This window comes from Eschrichtius robustus, chromosome 19, assembly GCF_028021215.1.
Source record: "Eschrichtius robustus isolate mEscRob2 chromosome 19, mEscRob2.pri, whole genome shotgun sequence".
Lineage (NCBI taxonomy): Eukaryota > Metazoa > Chordata > Mammalia > Artiodactyla > Eschrichtiidae > Eschrichtius > Eschrichtius robustus.
In genome coordinates, this window is record NC_090842.1 from 69,890,531 (window position 1) to 69,907,128 (window position 16,598).

Sequence of the window (16,598 nt, forward strand, 5' to 3'; positions counted from 1 at the left end):
CAAGCCTGGTGATAGCTGGTTGTCCAGGAAAAGAATTTCAGTTCAAGGTTAAATAATACTAAAAACCATAATAAGCTTCCACGTATATTTAAACGTTAGTCTAAAAAGGTACAGCTTTTTAGAAATGGATACAACCTTAACTAGAGAGTAAAAGCAAACAACACCATAGTTGGCCTAGAAGCAGCCATCAATTAATAAAGCGTTCAAGCTCAACAACAAAACACATCCCAATTCCAATATTAAGTAAATCAACTTCTAGTCTTATTACTGGACTAATCTATAAGATTATAGAAGCAATAATACTGTTAACATGAGTAACAAGAAATATTTCTCCTTGCACAAGCTTATATCAGCAACTAATAATATACTGATAATTAACAGTAAATAAATACAATCCAACACTAATCTATTTATTAAGTACACTGTTAACCCAACACAGGCGTGCATTCAAGGAAAGATTAAAAAAAGTAAAAGGAACTCGGCAAATACAAACCCCGCCTGTTTACCAAAAACATCACCTCTAGCATCACCAGCATTAGAGGCACCACCTGCTCAGTGACAACCATTAAATGGCCGCGGTATCCTGACTGTGCAAAGGTAGCATAATCATTTGTTCTCTAAATAAGGACTTGTATGAATGGCCACACGAGGGTTTTACTGTCTCTTACTTTTAGTCAGTGAAATTGACCTCCCGGTGAAGAGGCGGGGATAACAAAATAAGACAAGAAGACCCTATGGAGCTTCAATTAATCAACCCAAAAAACCATAATCTCAAACCGCCAAGGAATAACAAAATTTCACATGGGTTGACAATTTCAGTTGGGGTGACCTCGGAGCACAAAAAACTCTCTGAGTGATTAAAGCCTAGACCCACTAGCCAAAGCATAATATCACTTATCGATCCAAAAAACTGATCAACGGAACAAGTTACCCTAGGGGTAACAGCACAATCCTATTCTAGAGTTCATATCGACAATAGGGTTTACGACCTCGATATTGGATCAGGACATCCCAATGGTGTAACCGCTATTAAGGGTTCGTTTGTTCAACGATTAAAGTCCTACGTGATCTGAGTTCAGACCGGAATAATCCAGGTCGGTTTCTATCTATTACGCATTTCTCCCAGTATGAAAAGACAAGAGAAATAAGGCCCACTTTAAAAAGTGCCTTCAAAACAATTAATGATCTAATCTCAACTTAATAACCAAGCACAAACTAACCACCCAAGACCAGGGTTTTGTTAGGGTGGCAGAGCCCGGTAATTGCGTAAAACTTAAACCTTTATGCCCAGAGGTTCAAATCCTCTCTCTAACAAAATGTTTATAATTAACATTTTAATGCTCATCATTCCTATTCTCCTAGCCGTGGCATTCCTGACATTAGTAGAACGTAAAATCCTAGGCTATATACAACTCCGAAAATGACCAAACATTGTAGGAACTCACGGCCTACTCCAACCCATTGCCAATGCAATCAAACTATTCACTAAGGAACCCCTACGACCAGCTACAACCTCCACCTCCATATTTATCATCGCACCCATCTTAGCCCTAACCCTAGCCCTCAAATATGAATCTCCCTACCCATGCCATACCCCTTCATCAACATAAACCTAGGAGTATTATTCATACTAGCAATATCAAGTCTAGCCGTATACTCTATTCTATGATCTGGCTGGGCCTCCAACTCAAAATATGCATTAATTGGAGCCCTATGAGCAGTAGCACAAACAATCTCATACGAAGTAACACTAGCAATCAATCCTCTTATCAGTACTCTTAATAAATGGATCCTTCACCCTATCAACCCTAACCACAACACAAGAACAACTATGACTAATCTTCCCATCATGACCACTAGCCATAACATGATTTATTTCTACCTTAGCAGAAACCAACCGAGCTCCTTTTGATTTAACAGAAGCAGAATCCGAACTCGTGTCTGGCTTCGATGTAGAGTACGCAGCAGGCCCCTTCGCCATGTTCTTCCTAGCAGAATATGCCAACATCATTACAATAAATATATTCACAACAATTCTATTTCTAGGAGCATTCCACAACCCCTACACGCCAGAACTACATACAATTAACTTCATCATTAAAACACTACTACTAACAATATCTTTCCTATGGATTCGAGCATCCTACCCTCGATTTCGGTATGACCAACTAATACACTTACTCTGAAAAAGCTTCCTACCTCTAACACTAGCCCTATGCATATGACATGTATCACTGTGCGTCATAACAGCAAGCATCCCTCCACAAACATAAGAAATATGTCTGACAAAAGAGTTACTTTGATAGAGTAAATAACAGAGGTTCAAACCCTCTTATTTCTAGAATCATAAGAATTGAACCTACCCGTAAGAATTCAAAGTTCTCCATGCTACCATATTACACTACATTCTACAGTAAGGTCAGCTAAACAAGCTATCGGGCCCATACCCCGAAAATGTCGGTTTATATACTTCCCGTACTAATAAATCCCATTATCTTTACCATTATCCTGACAACTGTCATTTTAGGACCTATAATAGTAATTACCAGCTCTCACTGGCTACTAGCCTGAATTGGATTCAAAATAGATATAATAGCCATCATCCCTATTACAATAAAAAACGTTAATCCACGAGCCATAGAAGCGTCCACTAAATATTTTCTAACACAGGCCATCGCATCCCTACTACTTATAATAGCAGTCATCATTAACCTATTACACTCCGGCCAATGAACCATCGCAAAACTATTCAACCCAACAGCATCAACAATGATAACACTGATAAGATCAGTGCCCGGATATATGCCTTACCTGATGACCTCGTGGAAGTGAAACCCAAGATGGTTACGACAGTGTTTGCATGCTTAATGGGAAAAGGACTGAACAAAATAAAATAATGAAACATTTATTATGATTTTCTGCCACATTAAACACATTGAAGGCCTCACAGTTTACAGAATTCTGAAATGTACTGGGTATAAAACCAGAGATTATTTGTATGCTCAAAACAGTTGTATGAATCGTTAATGAATTTAATATCTTGTTCATACTAGCTAGGATTTATTGGCCTTTTTGGATAACACAATTAATTTACCAGTCGATACTGATAAGAGTGTGTTCATTTTCAAGATGATAATTTATGGTTATTGTTTCCTGAAAGTCTCATTAAAACAAGACTAATTCATTCTTTTTCATGGCTATGGAAAAGCTAATTCACTCTATTTCATAGCTATAAAACTAGGACTATCCCCTTTTCACTTTTGAGTGCCCGAAGTAACACAAGGCGTCCCTTTAACAGCAGGCCTAATCCTACTAACATAACAAAAACCTTCACCCCTATCAATCCTATATCAAATCTCACCATCAATCAATCTAAACCTAATACTAGCTCTATCCATACTTTCCATTCTAATCAGAGGTTGAGGTGGTACATAAATAAAAAATAAAATAGATCTACTGAGACGTGGGTCAAAATATGAATATAAAAAAAGGGCATATCATGTTGGCACAGGGCAAGCAAAATAGATCAATGGAAGAGAAGAGAGCAACAAAATAGATCCACACATATACATTCAATAGATTTTCAACAATACTATGAAGGAAAATTTTTTCATTAAACGGTGCTGAAACAACTGGACAACCATAAGAAAAATAAGTGCCTTGTCTACTACCTCACACTTACATAAAAATTAATTCAAGGTGGATATTAAGTCTTGATATAAAAGCAAAAACTATAAAACTACCAGAAAACAGGAGAATATGTTTGGAGTTTTGGCAAAACGTTCTTAGGACATTTAAAAAAAAAAAAAAAACTCACACAAAAAACCTAACCATAAAAGAAAAAATTGATAAAATCAGACCTTGTTAATTATGACCCAGCAATTCCACCCCTAGATATTTTCCCAAGAGAAATAAAAACATGGTTCTACTAAAAGCACTGTACAAAAATGTTCATAGTAGCATTACTCATAAAAGCCCAAAACGAGAGACAACTCAAATATTCATCAACAAGATAATGGATAAATAAATTGCGGTTCATTCAAAAAATGGAATATTACTCAACAGTAAAAAGAAACAACCTAACAATGCATACAATGTCATGGATGAATCTCAAAAATCTTAGGGTAAGTCTTACACAAAAGAAATAATGTATGATTCTCTTTATATGAAGTTCTAGAAGAGGCAAAAGTTCTATGGTGGAAAAAATCTGAACAATGGTTGCCTTTGTTAAATGGAAACCTCGTGGCGCAGTGGTTAAGAAGCCACCTGCCAACACAGGGGACACGGGTTCGAGCCCTGGTCCGGGAAGATCCCACATGCTGCGGAGCAACTAAGCCCATGCACCACAGCTACTGAGCCCATACACCACAACTACTGAGACAGTGCTCTAGAGCCCGCGAGCCACAACTACTGAGCCCAAGTGCCACAACTACTGAAGCCCGCGTGCCTAGGGCCTGTGCTCCACAACAAGAGAAGCCACCACAGTGAGAAGCCCGCGCACCGCAACGAAGAGTAGCTCCCGCTCACTGCAACTAGAGAAAGCCCACGCCCAGCAACAAAGACCCAACACAGCCAAAAATAAATAAATAAATAAATAAATGTTTTTTAAGAAAATGGAAAGAGGTAACAAAAAGAATTTGTGAGGTAATGAAAATGTCCTCAAGCTCAATTTGAATGATTACATTTAGGTATACATTTGTCAAAATTTTTCAATTGTACACTTAAAATTTGTGTATTTAACAAAGCACTGTTAGCAAAAATACATACAAAAAGGCCCACTGTCTACAAAGTAACAATAATAAGATGGAGAGTTGACTTCTCAACAGAAACCATGGAGTACAGAAAACAATAGCATGGTGTCTTTAAAGGGCTGGAAAAAAAAAAAAAAATGAACTGCCAACTTAAAATTCTCTGCTTAAAGTATCTTTCCAAAATGAAGATGAAATAAAGACATTTTCAGGCAAACACGAAGTGGGGGAATTCTGTCACTCTAAAAGAAATGATAAAGGGAGCTCTTCAGACAAAAGGAAAATGATCCTAGGAGGAATTATGGAAATACCAAAGGGAGTGAAGAGTATACGAAAGGGTAGATATGAAGGAAAATATAAATATTGACTGTAAAGATCCTTTCTCACCTGGGCAGGAATCTTGGGAGAGTCCTCTGTCCATTATCATCCATGGCTCTACTCTGAGTTCTAGCTGGGCCACGATAGCTGGTTTGGAGATCCAAGACACTGTCCAAGTGAGAGATCAGGCCTTGAGGGCTTGGAAGAAGAGAAACCCTTCTAGGGTTCACTGACCCCACACTCCCAGCCAGGTCACACTCACTCTGCCGAGACCCCAGGCAGATGCAAGTCAACACAAGGCACAGCCTCACCCACAGTGACCAGGTGCCTAAAGGTCTCCAGCATCACGTCGTGGTACAGGGTCTTCTGGCCAGGACCCAGCAGCCCCTACTCCTCCTGGGTGAAGTCCACAGCCACATCATCGAAGGTTACTTGCCCCTGAAATGTCACCGTCGTGTCTGCTTAGCTAAGACCCTGATCTCTGCAAAGCTCCCACAAGGGCTGGGAGCGGCATACATGAGAACGTGAGGATGCACTCAGGTGTACACAGAGATGTCCTGAGAGGGTTCTGGCTTCTGAGGGATACTCAAGGCTCCCCGGGGGATCTGGGGGCCTACATCAGCCATTTCAGAGGAGAGCCCCCATAATACTGAAATGTTTACCCCCTAAGAATCTCACGCATTTCTTGATAAACTAGGGATCCTCCACAAGATCAAAATGTACAGTCATCCTTCAGGATTCCTCTTCCTTTTTATATACCAGGCATAAAAAGATGATGTTATTAACTGCTGATAATAATGTTAACATTTGCCAAGAGTTCTCCAGTCTGAGCGCAGTGCTAAGTCAGCACTTTCTCTAACGGAAATTCACTTAACCCTGGAAACAGTCTGAGAAAGTAGTTGCCACTTCCTGGAGTCTGTTTTTTTGTCCTTTCAAAGGAGGAGCCTGAGCTCAGAGAAGTGCACAGGTTTTGGAACACAGGTTACGCGGGCTTCATAAGAATTAACAGAGACACGCTCCCTCTTTTAGACAAATCATTCCAGATGATAGAAAGACCAGAATCGTTTGTTCCTTAAACGGGTGGTAGCTGAAGCCATTCGGGTCAGGAAGTTTCTTGCTGGGGGGCTTTGTGACTAGATCTTCACTGGCTCTAGGGCTTTATTGATACACTTGAGCACTGCAGGACCAGGCAGGTTTCTGCCTCTTCTGTTCATTCCTCCTCGGCCAGAACGACGGGCTGAGGGTCCCAAGTTGGAGGAGTTATGCCCCCCAGCCTGGGGTCCAGGACCAGCCCATCAGGAGGGAGAGGAGCGGCCACTCACCCGGAGGCAGGCAGCCAAGAGCCCCGTGGCCGTCATCTCTTCCGACTCCGAGATCTCGACCGAGTCAGAGTCGGGAAAGGCGAGTAACAAACCTCGACGGCGGTCAGGTCCGACCAGCAGGGCCCACCCCCGGAGTCTCTGCACACAGGGAGGGGCCAGGGCCACGGTTCTTGGGCCCCGTCAGCTCCCGACACCGTCCGCCCCAGGCCCCGGCCGGCCGGACCCCGCAGCTCTCCCGACGGTTACTGCGTCCCCAGACCGCGAACTCCGGAGACCCCGGCCCAGAGCGCCCTCCGGGGAAACTACCACGACCAGGAGACCCGCGGCGCGGCCTGCCGACCAACACGTGGGCGCCGCTGCCGGAGCCCTGTTCCTGAGCGCACAGAGAGTCAGACTACATTTACCAGAAGGCCCTGTGGCGCGACCTACCGACCAACGCGAGAACGCGACGTGGGAGCCCGGGACGTTGAGACGCCGCTGCGCTGGGGCTTCTGGGAGTTGTATTCTTGCAGCCGACTCTGGACCAGGGCTCCAGGGAGCCAGACTACATTTCCCAGAAGGCGTGGCGGCGCGGGGGACCGCCCAATGGGTTTGCGGGGCCGGGCCTAGGCTGGGACTAGGGCCTTCGGGAATTAAAGTCCTGGCTCCCGGGCCAGGCCTAGGACGCACTGAGACCACTTTGTCTCGCTGTAACACACAGAAGCGACTGTTGGCCGGGCACCCAGAGGGTCCGGGGAGCCTGAGGATGAGCGTTCTGGGCGTTCAGGGCGTTCTAGGAACTCATAATCACAATAACCTTGTCCGCCAGGCGGCGCGCGTGGGCACCTAGAGCGTCATACTACATCTCCCAGGGGGCTTCGCGGTGCGGTGGGCGGTTCCAGTCTGCGACCTCTTGGAGCTAGGCATTCTGGAAGTTGTAGTCCATTGTCTCCAGGCCTCGTGAGGCCTCTGAGGACAGCCTGCCCTTTACACCAGGTGTGGAAGATGCTACCTTCACAAATATACCTGCCTGGAGATGAAGTAAAAATAAATGTCACCTTATTTGTTTATTTGGTTTGTTGTTATTGGGTTTTTTTAAATAAATTTATTTATTTATTTGGCTGCATTGGGTCTTCGTTACTGTGTGCGGGCTTTCTCTAGTTGTGGAGAGCGGGAGCTACTCTTCTTTGCAGTGCACAGGCTTCTCACTGCATTGGCTTCTCTTGTGGAGCACGGGCTCTAGGCACATGGGCTTCAGTAGCTGTGGCACGTGGGCTCAGTAGTTGTGGCTCGCAGGCTCTAGAGTGCAGGCTCAGGAGTTGTGGCTCAAGGGCTTAGTTGCTCCGCAGCATGTGGGATCTTCCCAGACCAGGGCTTGAACTCGTGTCCCCTGCCTTGGCAGGCAGATTCTTAACCACTGCGCCACCAGGGAAGCCCTGTGTTTTTTAAATAAGAGACAAAGATGTGTTTATTTATTTTGACAAAGAAATATTTAAATATTATATCCTGTGCCTGGGTGTTTCTGTTTATTAGGTGGGTAATGAAGGCAAGTATCAGTCGTAGGTTGTTGGATAGTTCTTTCATAAAATGTTATTTTTCATCTTTTTTCAGCTACATCACTCCACGGCCACAGTGGACTTGCCATGTAAGAAGAGGGGATTGGGACACAGATATGCACAGAGGGACGACCATGTGAGGACACAGGGAGAGGGTGGTCATCTGCAAGCCAAGGAGAGAGACCTCGGAAGGAATCAATGCTGTCGACATTTTGATCTTGAATGTCCAGCCTCCAGAACTGAGAAAATTAACGTCTGTTCTTTAAGCCACATCGTCTGTGGTATTTTGTTACGGCAGCCCTTGCCGACTAGTACAGCAACTCTCACCCATTCTGCCACCCCTTCCTTTGGAGATTAAATTGCTGTTCTGACCACAATGAGATAGCATCACACCCCACAAGTCAAAAGACCCAACAACCCAAAGGCTGTCGAGGATGGGTATGTTGAGAGGCGTGATGTTACCCCCTAAAGCCACACACATCCTTTACACATTTTAAAGTGTCAAAAATAAACACACTCATTAACACGACCCAAATCTATGCTACCCTACAATGCGTAGAGATATGAAGTCAAGGTAGAAATACAAAATCTAGGGAATTCCCTGGTGGTCCAGTGGTTAGAACTCCACACTTTCACTGCAGGAGGCCCAGCTTTGATCCCTGTTCAGGGAACTAAGATCCTGCAAACAGCACGGTGCGGCAAAACAAAAACGAAAACAAAAACACCAAATCTATTCTTTGAGACCAGACTTTCAGTGTTCTGTCTTACTTAGAAATTGTTCCAGTATCCAAAGATCGTTAAATAATTAAGAAATTAGCATGAGTCCAATCACTTATGTTAAGTTAGGTTCTTGGAAATTATCCTTCAGTTGATACCCCATGGATCATAATTACTATTGATGTAAAAATGTGTCAGAATGATAATTCAACTTAGTCGAACATGTTTTTTGTTTGTTTGTTTTGGCCGCACTGTGCTGCAGCATGTTGAACTTCCCTGACCAGGGGTGGAACCCGTGCCCCTGGCAGTGGAAGCTCAGAGCCTTAACCACTAGACTACCAGGGAAGTCCCAGGTTACATTTTTTAAAAATCTTAAACATTATGTGAAACTAATAGTCATATATCTGATTGGATTCTAAAAGAAACAGAACACAGTTAAAATTAGCTCTTTCAGGACAAATACCATATAATATCACTTATAGGTGGAATCTAAAATATGACATGAATGAACATATCTATGAAACAGAAACAGACTCACAGACACAGAGAACAGACCTGGGGGTTACCAAGGGGTAGGGGGTGTGGGGGAGGGATCTCAGAGAGGCAGCAGTGAGTGGTGGCGTGAAGCAAGATCTTAATTCCCTGCCCAGGAATTGAACCTGGGGAGCCTGGATGAAAACCAGGAATCCTGGCCACTACACCCCATGGCTTTTGCCCCCAGTGAAAAATGCATTTCTCACGGAGGCAAAAACTGTAAAAACAGGTACAGAGTTTATTATTAGAGACATAGCACAACAACAAGTGGGAGAGCACACAGAGAAACAGTTTGTTTAGTTAAGACAGAAGCAAGGCAGAGATGCACACCCGGAGAGAAAGGGTGTGGACACCCTGCCTAATGAGGAGGAGTGCAGTAAAGAGGCAGTTAAGTCATTCATATAGGGCAGTTCTTCCGGGTCTCTGTTTACCTCTGGCCAATTATCTGGTTTCTTTTTCCACACCTGCCCTGCCCTAGGACCCTCCCCAACATGCGTGCTCAACTTTTTTCAAAGATGGATTACAGCCCAGAGGCCTATGGGACGGCCTTAGCATCACCTATTATGGGGAGGTGCCCCCTCCTTTTTGACCCCCAAGGAACCTTTCTGCGAGTGTGCAACGTTTCCCTTGCTCCAAGGATGGGAAACGTATGACCGCTTGATCTTTTAACAGGGTTTAGTCCCACTCTGTCCCTGTCATAAGAATGTCCAATCTCCAATTATTCACCCTATTTCTGTTGCTGGTTTTTATATAGAGGTGCAGATCTCAAAATATAAACAGGGGTCTGGTCATAAATATGTAGTCCTGGAGGCCGTTTGTCTCTTGCTTCAGGAAATGTAAACAGGGGGCTGGTAATGAATGTCCAGCCTGGAGCCCATCTTCCTCTCACCCTAGGAAGTGTGAACAGGAGGCCAGTTGTAAATGTCTAGCCTGGAGCCCATCTATCTCCTGCCCCCAATGGACTGGGAGATTGGGATTAGCAGATGCAAACTATTATATAAAGGATGGATAAACAACAAGGTCCAACTGTATAGCACAGGGAACAATATTCAGTATCCTGTGATAAACCATAATGGAAAAGCATATGAAAAAGAATATATATATATATATATATATATGTATAACTGAGTCACCTTGCTATACAGCAGAAATTAATACAATATTGTAACTCAACTATACTTCAATAAAATTAAAAAAATAAAATTAGCTCTTTCAGAAGTGAGGGAAAAAAATTCTGTATTTTTTTTTTTGTTTGTTTGTTTGTTTAACTGGGGCATGACAATTCAGCCCAAGCCCCAGGGGTTATTCTGGTAATTTTCTGAATCTCCTCTCTCTGGGCAGATTATGCAAAGAATCCCCTTTTACTACCTGTTGCTAAGAATGGTCTGAATATACCAAGACCAGTTTGGCATTTTAACAGAAGGAAAACCAAATTCCAAACTTGTATTAATATGATATTTGACAATAACAAATTCACAAGGCTCTCTCTCTCTCTCTTTTTTTTTTTTTGCTTATGATATGAATGAAGTCTTATTATTGTGTTACCACCTGATCAATTTATTTTCAAACTGGATCATCATTTCAGTTGAGGCAATGCAGCTACAACCATCTATGTGTCTGTCTTAAGCAAGGACCAATTGTTTCTGCAACTTAGCAGCTTAAAAAATCACTGATTTTTTAGCTAACATCTTCTGTGGGTCAGGAGTGAGAGCATGGCTTACTTAACTGGGTCCTTTGCTCAGAGTCTCCCATGGCGGCCATCAAGGAATCAGCCAGGGCTGGGGTCTCATCTGAGGTGTGGGGTCCACGTCCAGGACCATTGGTTGTTGGCAGAATTCAGTTGCTTGCAGTTGTAAGAGTGAGGTCCTGTTTTCTTGCTGGCTCTTGGTGGAGGGCCCCTCTCCACTACTGGAGGCCACCACAGATTCTTGTCACATGGCCTCCTTCTCACAATATGGCCGTTTCCAAGAAGAACCTACTGTACAGCACAGGGAACTATACTCAAATTTTTGTAATAACCTATAAGGGAAAAAAATCTGAAAAAGAATATATATATAAATATATATATAACTGGATCACTTTGCTGTACACCTGAAACTAACACAACACTGTAAATCAACTCTACTTCAATAAAAATAAATAAGTTAAAATCTAAAAAAGTTTTTAATAAAAAGATAAATTATCTTAAAGGAAAAATATCAATATGGCCGTTTAATCCTCCTTTATGTCAGAGGAGAAAAGTGTCTCTTCAGCCTACACTGTCGAGTCTAGTATGATGTAACATAATCACGAAAGCGAGGGCCCCAGCGCGCTCACAGGTTGCTCTGGCCGCTCACGGTCGGGGACCATAGGGGGCGTGTGCACCCGCAGGCAAGGATCTCAGGGGCCACCTCAGCATCCTGCCCCCCAACACAAGCGTTCTTCTTTAGATGGCATCTTGCATTCACAGCCCTGTCAGAATCCACAGATAGCTCCCCCCAGCTTCTTCCCCTGCAACAGCGGTGTGGTTACTTGCAGAGGTTCTCTAAGACTCCTTTTTATCAGGAGAGAACTGGACGAATCAGTCAGACAGCCGAGCCCATACCTGGAGTGTTACACTTAAGAATAAACCCCGTCACATGACAAGCCCTCCGAGGAGGAACCAGGGTTGGACTTCCTCTGTGGCACCCACACCCCTAAAGCCCCCGCCCCCAGAAATGCCCTGGAACCTATTCTGTGACTTATAAGGCCCCAGCTTCACGGGTAGGACGGAAATCCTCTCCCGGCAGGCCTGGGAACCTAGCAGATTTAAGGCTTCAAGGAGAGAATTCACTCCACTATATAGTTTCAAAGTCAAAATGAATAGATTTAAATTGGAATCCTCAGACCATGCTGGTGGGAATGTAAAACCGTGCAGCCACTTTGGAAAATGCTCTGTTAGTTCTTCAGATAGTTAAATATAGAATTACCATGTGGCCCATCGATTCCACTCAAATACCCAAGAGAATTGAAAACACACATACAGAAAACCTACCCTGTTCACAGCAGCATTATTCACAGCAACCAAAAAGCGGAGACAGCTCAGATGTCCCTCGGCTGATAAACAGATAAACACGTCGTGGTCCATTCATACAATGGACTATCCCTCAGCCATAAAATGGAATGAAGCTCTGATAGACGCTACAACACTGATGAACCTTGAAGACATTATGGTGGGTGAAAGAAGCCAGACACAAAAGACCACAGGAGACATGATTCCATTTACATGAAATGTCCAGAAAAGGCAAATCCATAGAAATGGAAAGCAGATTAGTGGTTGCCAGGGGCTGAGGATTATGGGAAGTGGTGGCTCGTAGGTTTGATGTTTCTTTATTGGGTGATGACAATGTCCTCCGATTGTGGTGATGTCTGCATAACTCCGAGTGTAGACTAAAAGCACTGAACTGTCCACTTTAAGTGGGTGAATGGCGTAGTGTGTGAATTCTATCTCAACAAACCTGTGAACGTAGGAGCCAACTTTAGAGGAAGACAAGAAGATGACCACCATCGTAGGGATGACGCCCAGGGCCTGAAATTTGGGGAACAGCAGGTGGTGGCATTCCAAGCCTGCCTGGGCGAGCTTGGACCCATCATTGATTTGTTTCTAAACCTCAGTTTCCTCGTTGATGTCACAGGGATTGAGGTTCCCTCACCACCAGGTTATGGCGTGGAGTAAAAATAGTGTCTGGCACATAAAGCATTAGCGGGAAACCTGGCAGGTAGTAGCGAAAGCACAGTTTGTGAAGGGGACAGGCTTTGGGGTGATTCACCGGGGGAAATTTATAGAGCCCTAGGAGCCAGGCCATGGGGATGTGCAGGGCTGACCACATATCTCCCACTAGGTGGCCACGCGGGATCTTAGTTCCCCGACCAGGGATCAAACCCGTGCCCTCCGCAGTGAAAGCACAAAGTCCTAACCACTGGAACGCCAGGGAAGTCCCAGGCTTTTTTTTTTTTTTTTTTTTGGCTGTGTTGGGTCTTCGTCTCTGCGCGCGGGCTTTCTCTAGTTGGGTGCACGGGCTTCTCATTGCAGTGGCTTCTCTTGTTGCGGAGCACAGGCTCTAGGTACGCGGGCTTCAGTAGTTGTGGCTCGCAGGCTCTAGAGTGCAGGCTCAGTAGTTGTGGCACATGGGCTTAGTTGCTCCGCTGTATGTGGGATCTTCCCGGACCAGGGATCAAACCCGTGTCGCCTGCATTGGCAGGCGGATTCTTAACCACTGCGCCACCAGTGAAGTCCCGCAGGCATTTTTGATAACAGGCAGCAAAACTTGTTTTTCCTGTGTCTATTTCATATTTATTTGACTAATTGGTTTTATATGGACCGATAGCAGACAAGGCAATCCTCTTGTTCCTTTTTCATATGTGGTATCATCCCTTTGTTATACTTGGGCTTTGATCGCTTTTTTTAAATTGAAGTATAGAAACTAATATTACATTAGTTTCAGGTGTACAACATAGTGTCCAGTATTTTTATAGAATATACTCCATTTAAATTTATTACAAAAGAATGGCTATATTTCCCTGTGCTGTACAATAGATCCTTGCTGCTTATCTATTTGAAGTTCTTAAAATACACTCAATGTGAAACATGCTAATCCTAAAAAGCACTCACGGTTATCTGCAATTCAATTCTTAACTGGGCCTCTCCTAATTTTTAAGTTGCTAAATCTGGAAATCCTATACTGGGACATATTACACTAACCAAGACATATTTTAAAAAAAAATTTTTTTTGGTACTTCCCTGGTAGCGCAGTGGTTAAGACTCTGCGCTCCCAATGCAGGGGGCCCGGGTTCCAACCCTGGTCAGAGAACTACGTTCCACATGCATGCCGCAACTAAGAGGCCACATGCCACAACTAAGGAGCCCATGTGCGGAAACTAAGGAGCCCGCCTGCCTCAACTAATACCTAGCGCAACCAAATAAATATTTTTAAAACGAAATTTTTTTAACATACTAAATATGAGACACACTCATAGTCAAAAAGAAAAACTTTCCTCATTTGTCTGGGATTTCGGCCTTGTCTGGCAGCTGAATTGCAAAGGTAGCACGTTTGCACAGCACCGCTCAGAGGCAGTGCAGACACTGCACATTCTCCGCCCCCTCTCCGGACAGGGCACCCTGTTGCCATGGCGACCGAATCCGGGTCCCGGTAACACCCGGACTCCACTGGGGTGGCGAACCCATCCTAGGCGGCTTCCGATTGGCCGCTAGCCTGGTAGAGGACCTCACCCAGATGCCGCGGCAGGAAGGTGAGGGGGCGGCCGCACCGAGAGCCTGCGGGTGCCCAGTTTGGGCTCAAGCCCACGTCTCCATGGCCCGGTGCCCACGGATCGCTTCTTTTTCCTCTGGGACTTACAGTGTTGCGTCCACCCAGCCCTCCTCTCACCCCACCACCCGCTCCAGTCCCAGCCCCCTCCCCGCCCGCAGTGCCCCAGGCCATCCCAGCAAACCGTGTCCCTGCATACGTCCTGCCCAACATGCATCGAGTTCCGCGCACCTGTGCTTTTAATTTTTGTTTTTTACATAAATGTCACTGTGCCGCACGCCTCTGCCTCACTTCTCTCGCTCCGTCGGTAACTGGAGAGCCTCCATTTTACCACGTGTCCATCTGGCCTGCGGCTTGCGTCTGTCTGCTCTCCCTCAGAAGGACACCGGTTTCCCCGGCGCTGCTCCAGACCAGGCTTGCCCCCGACCCGGACCCTGGGCCCTGTCGGAAACCCTCCCCTGAGCCAGGTCGGTGGGGCGCAGACCCCGTCCCAGAAACTCACGGGCTGGTTGTGCAGATGGACGCCCGGGTCTGTCCGGGAAAGCTCAGCAGAGGGGACTCGCCCTCGGGCGGCCCTGACCCCACGCCGCTCTGGGCTCCCCTTTCCCCTGAAGAGACTTCGTCCCTCCTTGTGCTGTCTTGCCCCTGTGACCCCACGTGAGCTTGCATCCTCCCAGGGCCGGCTGCATGGAACAGAGCTCGCTCTTTCCTAGGAATGTCAACAAAAGTGCAGGAATTGGACTCTGAGGGGCCCCCCAAAAGCAGACGTGGATGCGAAAGCCAGGCGACGCAGGGTGGAATAGCGAAGGCTTGTGGGAGGAGTGTCAATGAGCTCGTGGTGAACAAGAGGGGAACACCAGGCGGAGGGCACAGCAGGAACAAGAGTCAGGGGTGAGAAGGGCCATTCTGTGCGCGGGTGCGCCTTCCTGTCGCCAGCTCCAGGAGACCATGGGGTCGCGGGCGGGATTTTTATCCATCGTGCACGTGGTCATTGGTGCCTGGCTGCCCACCATGTGGTCAGGCCGCATCACAACGTCTGGAGCAGGTCCGTCCCGCATGAGTGCTGAGGTTAGGGCGTCTCCAGGCCCTCGGTTCAGAATGGACTTGCCGTTTACAGAAAACAGGGTTCCCGGTTCCGCACGCTGCCCCGGGAAGCCGCCTGACACATGGGGCTTTGCAGAGGCACGAGCCCAGTCCGCATCCGCAGGCGCTGAGGGGTCCAGGTTCCTGTGGCATCGTGGCGACGTGCGGCGAGGCAGATAAAGCAGCCCTTGGACCTCCTCCCCGTTCCCCGGGGAGAGGAGCCCAGAAGCATTTGCTATGGTGCTTGGGGGACCCGCGCAGCCTGCAGGGCCCAGGCTGGCTTTAAGGCTTCCCCGTTGCCATCCTGAAGTTCCAGCAAGGGGCCTTCCTCTATGTTGTGCCTGGGTCCGTGGAGCAGTGAGGTTATGGGGGTGGCGGGAGGCTGGGCCTGATATGGCTTCTCCGCCTCCCGCTCCAAGTCCTGGGAGCCAGGGACACGGCAGGTGTATCACACGCTGCTCCCTAGGAGGCTGGGTTTCATTCCTCAGATGGGAAGTTCCTGAAGGGTGTTAAGCGGGAAGGGGGCAGAGAAGGAGGACAGCGACGTGAGCACAGAGGTCGTGAAGACCGCGGAGAAGGTGGGGAGGAAGGGGCCACAAGGCATAAAAATGTGGGGACACCAAGAGTTGAGAAAAGGCCAGGAAATAGACTCTTCCCTGGAGCCTCCAGAAGGAACGAGCCCGGCAGACACCTGGGCACGAGCGCAGGGCAAGTGACTTTGGACTTGTGGCTTCTATTGCTGCGGGAGTTAATTGACTGTGTTTTCAGCCGCTGAGTGCACCAAGCTTTGCCTAGGCCGGGCAGGAGCTCATACGCACCACACCAACCAAGGCAGAGAGGCCAGAGGAATGTAACCTGTTACAGCAGGCATGGGGCTCAGACACACTGTATACACCTAAGCAGACCGAGCAAAGGCAGGGACCCAGGGTTGTATTAGGACTTTTGTGGGCCCTGTGTGTTTTTGCTCCATAAAAATAATATCAAAACTTAACATTTGTGGTACTTCCCTGGTGGCACAGTGGTTGAGAATCTGTCTGCCAATGCAGGGGACACGGG

At 46.2% G+C, this 16,598-nt stretch overlaps 1 protein-coding gene across 1 annotated transcript in view; it reads right to left on the reverse strand.

Moving 5' to 3' along the window:
- Positions 1-6,757, reverse strand: part of ZNF606 (zinc finger protein 606) — a 58,089-nt gene extending 51,332 nt beyond the window's left edge. The window contains 1 exon segment of the mRNA XM_068527259.1: positions 5,136-6,757. The gene's annotated coding sequence lies outside the window, so the exon portion shown is untranslated.
- Between the last annotated feature and the right edge of the window lie 9,841 nt (positions 6,758-16,598).